Source organism: Corapipo altera, unplaced genomic scaffold (assembly GCF_003945725.1).
Source record: "Corapipo altera isolate COAL_440 unplaced genomic scaffold, ASM394572v1 65, whole genome shotgun sequence".
NCBI classification, from domain to species: domain Eukaryota; kingdom Metazoa; phylum Chordata; class Aves; order Passeriformes; family Pipridae; genus Corapipo; species Corapipo altera.
Window position 1 is genome coordinate 11,469,210 of NW_020884891.1, and position 7,678 is coordinate 11,476,887.

General features: G+C 51.8%; 1 protein-coding gene across 1 annotated transcript in view; it reads right to left on the reverse strand.

Annotated features, from left to right (window-relative positions):
• Nucleotides 1-1,458, reverse strand: part of HMGB3 (high mobility group box 3) — a 6,480-nt gene extending 5,022 nt beyond the window's left edge. Inside the window, exon 1 of the mRNA XM_027645401.1 lies at nucleotides 1,326-1,458. The gene's annotated coding sequence lies outside the window, so the exon portion shown is untranslated. The remainder of the gene's footprint in view (nucleotides 1-1,325) is intronic.
• Between the last annotated feature and the right edge of the window lie 6,220 nt (nucleotides 1,459-7,678).

The window sequence follows — 7,678 nt, forward strand, 5'->3', positions numbered from 1 at the left end:
CCGCCAAAACGCCGCCCCCGCCGCGAAGGGGCTCCCCGCTGGCCCCCCGGCGGGCGACGGGGGCGGCGGGGCCGGGGCGCGGGCGGGAGCCCCCCCCCCCCCCCGCCCCCGCCTAGCGCAGCGCTCTCTAACAAAGGCTCCCGTGCAGCCATTACCGCCGCCGCTACGCTCCTCCGCGCCGCCAGAAAAAGAGTGCGGGGAGCCCCGGGGCAGCCCCCGGGCGCCCGTCCGAGGGCACGAGGAGGTGGGGGGAGAGGAGCCGGGGCGAAAGCGAAAGGTTTGAGCCCCCGGCGGGGCGCCGGGAAGGAGATTTTCCCCGCCGCGACCCCCCTCCCCATCGCCGTGCCGCTCACACGTCTTTCTTCCCTTCGCCGGGGCTCTCCAGCGCCAGCCATATTAATGCCCACAGCACGGGCGGCGCGGCGCGGGGAGAAGGCGATGCGGGGCCCCGCCGCGGGCGCAGCCCCACCAAAGACACCTTCTCGGGTGGGGGAAGAGCAGCGGAGGCAGAAGCGAAGGGATCGGGGGAGTTTGGAGGCGTCGGCGGCGAGAAAAAAACTGCCTGGCCGGGACCGGCGGGCGCAGCGCGCAGGGTTTATCCCTGTCAGATGCTAAAGCGACAGCCATATTAATGCAGAATAAACAGCGGGCACGGCACTGCGCACGGCCGACAACTTTCCCACCGCCGCCAGCCCCACCGAGCCCACCCGGGGAAGGGGGCACATAAAAGCCGAGGGCGCCGCGCGTTTTGCCGTGCGACATTAGGAGGCGGCAGAGAAAAATCCCTGCCCATGCGGGGGAGAAGAGGAGTTAGTCCCGGTGTAGTTGCTGCACCAGCCATATTACTCTCGGCGGCACGGGAGCCCGGCGCGGAGCTACGGGGGCTGCACCGGGGGGCAGGTGGCCCCTCCGCGGCGGGGGGAGCTCCCGGCGGGGCAGGGGAGGAGGACGGGGGGCAAAGGCTGCGCCTCGCCCGCTGCCCACCGCCCCGCCAGCTGCGCGCAGCATCTGCCCCGGCACCGCCGATCCCCGCGTGAGAGAGGCGGCGAGGAGTGGGGGGGGGGGGGGGGGGGAAACAAAGTTTTAGGTGATTTTCCCCGATTTTTTTTTTCCGATTAAAAAAAAAAAAAACCACGCCAAAACTCAAGAGGACGGAAGAAACAGAAAACACGATTAAAAAAAAAAAGGGGGGCAAAAAAGCGGAAAAAAAAAAAAAAAGGCAGGCTGGGGGCAAGGCAGGGCAGAAGGGGGCGAAGGCGCGGGGGCAGGGCGGGGCGGGCAGGGGGCAGCCGCCCCCCGAAAAGTTGCGGCGGGGCTGCACGTACCTGTATTGTTCGCGGTAGTGTGGACAGGAGCGGAGCGCAGGGCACGACGCGGGGCTCGGCGCGGCTCAGCCTCGCGTTGGCTGCCTACGAGAGCGGCCTGATTGGCTGCGGGGCTCTGCCGTTTAAAACAACCTCCTCGCCCGCTCATTGGCGCGGCGCCTCATGAATATTAAGCGCGGCCGCGCGGCGGTTGGCGGGCGCGGGTGAGGTCATTCATTCAAAACGAAGCGCCCGCCGGGGGGAAGGAGAAAAAAAAAAAAGGGGAGCGCGGAGGGCGCCGAGAGTTCGGTGCGGGGATCCCGCCTCCCTTCCCCCGCGGGACCCCCCGACCGGAGCGGGACCCCCGGGGGGAGCTTCACCCGCCGCGCACGCCGCTGCCCCGCCGGAGAGTCAGCCCCGCAGCCAGTCCAGCGGAGCCACAGGGATTTGGGGCAGCACCCCGGGCGACAGTAGCACTGACCCTTTATTGCTGATTTCTGTCCTAAAGCCGTGTAAGGGGCGGTTCCAGTCGCAGCGCGCTGTTTGTAGAGCCGGCTAGTACTCTGCGCGTAGCAGGGAGGGAACCGAGCCCAAAGTAAACTCTGCTGACAGTCCCAACACGCGATGGATGGAAAAGGAACTACAGAGCGAGAAACTGCATGTTGGTGGGGAGGAACGGAGCTTTGCCCGCTCGTTCAGGAAATAAAACGCCGAAAGGATCAACTTGAGTTACTCTTTCTAACATACTTCCACAATTTGTTTGGTATTAACTTTCCAGGATTTGGTTGTTATTAAAGAGGCTGGTTGCACACAAGGAAATCTGTAAACATGTTCTGCTGACTGAAACCAGCCCAGCGTGGCTCTGGGGCCACAGGCTCCTTTGGCTCCCTTGAAAGAGATATTTCCTATAGGGCAGCTGCCAAATGGTTAAACTGGTATTAGTGGCTGACCACAACTGTTGGTTGGCTCGGAGAAAAGAGCTGTTATTTTTAAGGATGGAGTGGTAAGACTCAGAAACCACCCCATACTGTTATGGGCTGGGCGTAACTGCCACACTATTATGATAGCCAGAAGAAACAGTTGCCCTCTTTAAAGAACAGATAGTGAAAAGAAGCCTCCACCCTGGGCTGAGGCGCTGTCAGGCAGCAGGGTTTACCAGATACTGCCCCGTGGAAGCGCTTATGGCTATAACAACATATGGTCACAGGTTGCCTTTGCCGGAAGAGATCAAAACAAAACGACTGATGAAACACAGAGTGCCAACCTCCTGCTGACAAATCCACTGGGAAGTGTGCAGAATTTCACCCAGGATTTTAGCCAAAGTCCTGGCTGGATTTCTCCCTTAGGGTACATCTCAGCCAGTCTAGCAAGCGCCAAAAATCCAATTGTTATCCATATGCTTATGGAGACCTTACACCCGTGTCCTTGGGCTCTCCAAAGCATATATGGTAAAACCAGTCTTATTAGCCTCTTGCCCTATTTCTACTTTCTAAAGCCAAAAACATAAAACAAGGGGTTCATTCATAAACATTAATGAGGCTACCTGAGGGACTGTATTCTGTAGCATCATCATAAAATAAGACAAGCGATACTACTGCAGGATAATCTCTTTGTAGCTGACAAACCTCCCTCTCACCTATTTTTAGGGATACTTTCAAGTGTTCTAAACTAGTTGAATAATTAAGGTTTTTTTTTCTTGGCTCTTGAGTTGCACAATTTTTTTATTCTGAAATACTTTCTTCCTCGAACCACAATTTCATCCTACAGTGAACACCAAGCAGGGAGCATTACCAAGGTGATGGATAGGCTGTTTAGCAGCTGGCTTAGGACAGGCACTGGGCATCAAATGTGCAGTCCTGCTAGTCATCTCCAGAGCATCCCTCCAATTTCTCACTGGCCAAGAGAAACATTCCCCAAGACGATTGTTCTAGGAAGGCCAGGAAAGTTTTGACAGCTGGTCAAGGGGCAAAGGAGATATTTTGGTAGCTGAGAGACAGCTGGGTTGAAGGTTTTATCCTAGCACTCGCAGCATGCTTTTGGAAGCAGAGGAGGGCTGAGTAGCAAATGGGTGAACATAACCCCCATAGGGAAAGTTTCGACTCGCCCCCAGAACTGCCACTGCCAAAATTCTCCTGCAGTGGCCTCTGCCCCACACACTGCACCTGGCCCCTGTGTCGAGCGCCTTCCTGACGTGCACCAAGAAAACAGCCTAGAAAGCTGGCTGAGCAAATACAACCCTTTGCTGTAATATCTTCCAGGCTGTGCAGTCCCTCTGCCTCTCACAGCTCAGCTCTGGATCCTCACCTGGCCCCTCTGGGAGAAAAGGCAGCTCACCAACCCAACAAAAAGTAAACAAAGCCCAAAATTCTACCTGTTTTTTTGCTGGGTTAGTTTTCTGCTGGATTAGTGGCCTGAACCACTGCACCAAGGACTCAGACAAGTACCAGAGCTGAGGCAAAGGAGTGTGCAGAAGGATAGAGCCAGGAGCAGGGACACACTCCCAAGTGTGGGTTTGGCAAATTTTAGTGGGGTTGTTTGGGGTTTTTTGTTTTAATATTACTGATTACTGCCTATTTAGCTATGGGAAGCATGAAAAGAAAACCAAAACCAAAAGAAATTTTAAGAGGCCTGGCTTTTGGCACAGCAGGCAGCAAGGTTTTCAGTGATGCTAGGAGAGCTCAATGAAGAGTTCTGGACCTTCCCTTCAGAAAGTTCTGACCTGATTCCCACCAGGCAGGATTTATTTTGCAAACACATGCTACATTTTTAAGCAACCGTCAGCCATACCCTGCCTCCCACAGCAGGGACCCAGGCCAGGCAATATCTTGAATAAAAGAACTGAGGCATAAAATGTGGTTCAAGGTCCCATAGCAAGGAGACATCTCCCAATACTTGCAGTAGATTGCTGCTGAGAAGATTGATTGCAAAGACCAGTCCCAGCTAGAGCTGCCAAACATGGAAGACTTCTGGGCCACATACATCTTGTTGGTGCTGTCTGGGAAATGGCAGAGTTGCAAATACCTGATACCACACCATTACCTGCCTAGATGGAACAATATCTTCTCTTTTGCTGGAGATGATGGAACAGGGAGGCTGCTGTGAAAAAATCTGGAGTTGCTGAGGAGTTCTCCAACAAATCAACAGACTACAGAAATATACTTTAAATTCAGGAAAGTCATCTGCAATGAAATGCCACCTTCTGCTCCCTGTAATTGCCTGAGGTCTAGAGTAAGTTCACCTATCCTTCAGCCAACAGCCAGATCTCACCTGAACACTAGTGACAGCTTGGTGGGATTGGCCTTCTGACAGCTCTGTCCAGCTCCTGTTGTGCCAGAGGGCCAGCAAATTAAGGCCCACCATGTACTTAAGCTGTTCAGAAACAAAAGTGCTGAAAAGGACCAGAGCCATAACTGATTTTTGTGGAACACTGTTCTATGGGTGTAGTAGGGAAACTACATCCTTCCCACCGCTGATCAGCTCCACAGGTCATCCACCCATCTCACAAGGTACCTCCACCATCTCATTCCCATTGGTGAGACAGTGAATGCCTTGAAGGGGTCAGGAGGGATAACAACTGTGTGTAAAAGAGTAGTCCACAAAACCCCTCACAAGCTTCCCAGTATGAATCCAGATTGTACTGATGTAGAAAGTTAGCCTGACATTAACCTGTACTCCAGATTTTGCTGGTTTCACTGGACAGTTGCTCAGCACCTGGGATTATTTCAGCCAAAGAGCTGATTCGAATTGATGTGATGTTCTTACTGGGTTTGTCCAATATTGGGCAGAGCATGTTGTGCTTGTTCTGTTGGCTATCTTCATCATGGGCAGCATCACCTACTAGTAGCTTGGAGGAGGCTGGTGTGAATTCACACATTGAAACTGTAAAGCATCTCAGTGAATTGGATTGCCTTCAATGCAATGATATGCTCAAAATGAGCTATCATGCTGAAAAGCTTCCCAAACATATACTATAATTTCCAGGGGGAATAAAAGTTACCTGGCTCCCATTCTGGACGGGCAGCTCAAATACACAGTGCATTGTCAAAGCAGTTTCCTTACAGAGGAGTTTCTTGGACTCAGATTTGGCAGCTTTACTGGCAATAGCCACAAGCTCCTCTGGTCTCTAGCATACACACTTGGAGATGTGCTATTTCACCCAATTAGCCTTTATTTTCTAGTGCTGATGCCTGGATTTCCACCTTTTTATCCGTCAGCTGATGCAGGTATCAGAAAGCCAAGAAAGGCTGCGGTGGCAGATAGCTGCAATGAGGTATTGGATACCAACACAGCATCAGTTCCTTTGCTCTTTACCCCCCTTTGAAATATGTTGACCCCACGACTGTGCAGTTAAATCAGAATCACCCGTGCTGTTGTGCTCCTGACCATGGCACTGGGGGTGTGTGGGGGGAGCTCATTCAAGGCAAGGAGTACAGGAGACAAGAAATCTCACAGGAGAGCCTGGGACCATCTGCCTGCTGTTCTCCTGAGATAAGTAATTTTCTGAGGCCTTCTAGGCAACAGAACGCCATGGGTCACAGAAAAAATAGAAGTCTCCCCAGAAGAAACATGCTTGCTGTTCACAGAGTGAGGAAGTTCAGGAAAACATTTGTGAAAAACATTCAGTTCTACCAAGGTATGCAACTTGGTTCACATGAGATGTTTTTTTCAAGCAACCTGAACATCCAACATCACCACACTAAAGATGTGCTCACAGCCCTGGCAGAAACACCAGAGAAGGGGATACCCACTCTGTCACGAGGGTTGAGCTCCAAGGCAGGTGCCAGCAGAAGGTGCACTCCACCAGCCCCGTTCCCAGCCCTGTCCCGAGGTTGGCACCGCAGTGGACTCGAGGGGTTCACAGACAGCTGAGCTCCTGCTCACCAGCCCTGTGAAACATTCCTAGTGTGGACACAGCAATTCCAGTACTTCATCAGATGTATCAAACCATCCTGCCCTCAGCAAAGCCAGTCATTCCGTTGCGGTCGCTGAGTTGCAGTTCCACCAGGATAATTACAACTGCATTTGGCGCTTCCACTTCTATCCACATCATATCTCTTCACAACCCGTACCCACTGGCAAAATTCTCTAGTGAAGACTTGACCCGAATGAAAAGGCTGATATAAATACATCCGTAGGGTTCTGCCAGCAATTAGGAATAAGGGAGGGGGGAAATCCCTCCGAGGAATCTAACAAAGCCAGGAAACCTTTTTAAGCAGAACCAGCCTATCAGAGTGACAGAGTTGGCATTTAAGGTTGGATGGACAATAGCGACATGAAAAGTGTTAAATGACCTGTTCATCTCACCAGCATATTCATTAGGCTAGTTAGGGGGCTGTTTCAAAAGCCTTCAGTGTGGACCTAGCTTCTCCCACCACTGACCTTCTGTGTTAACATGCAATGGAGATGAAGAGGCTCGATTAACCCTTCTCTAACTGCTATAGTCAAAAACTCTTTGCAGAGGTTTGATTTACAAGTCCGAGAGCTCGGCTTTTTATTTTTAAATGAAGAGTTTGATTTCAGCAAGATGAGGAGGAATCCCTCTGTACAAAACCCTCCCAGTCTTACAACATGTGGGATTTCCACACATGGATTTTCTGATGCCCACGGCCTGAGGCTGAATTCCAAATCCCGTAACTATAATAAAATATTTGTAATTGCTCACTGGGATCTCAGCCAGTTAGAATATTTCCTCTTTAACCTATGAAACAAAAAGAGTTATCTCAAATACATGCTGAAAGTAGAAAATAAAATTAGAAATGCTCTTTAAGGAGCTTGGCAGCATGCAAGTTCAGAGAGACAGGTTAATCTGGTACCAATTCAACTATGGGAAACCTAATGTTCCAACAATTAAAATATTAGTCCAGATGAGCAGGTGACCCCCCAAATTCCCTAGTGGGGTGGCACAGACTGTTATCCCCTGTAGCCATATCGCATTAAGCTGACACCTCTGCAGGAGTAGGATACACTCCCAGTTGCACACACAAAATTAATTATTGTCAACTGCACTTCATGGGGACTGAGGTGAGAAATACAAGTTAAAATAATTGACAGCCATGCTAGGCAGCAGTTCAAAACCTCCTTGCGGTATAACCACAGGCAAGATAAACAGAAACTCACAGTTACCTTCACAGGTGGGCTCCCCCTGCGTCTTGTCATCTTGTCCACATTCCTCTTGACTTTTTCCTTCCTTTCTCCTCTCCCTGTTTTTGCTTCCCTTCACACCTCGGCCCTGGCTCATTCCCAGCACACACTGCCAGGCTGCCCAGGGGGTGGCAGGCAGGCAGTTTGCCCCTGCACACCTGCTCCATGAGATTTGCCACCGCAGTACAGCACCTCCTACGCTACCAGGCTCCTGGAAATCGAGTGCCCCCTGC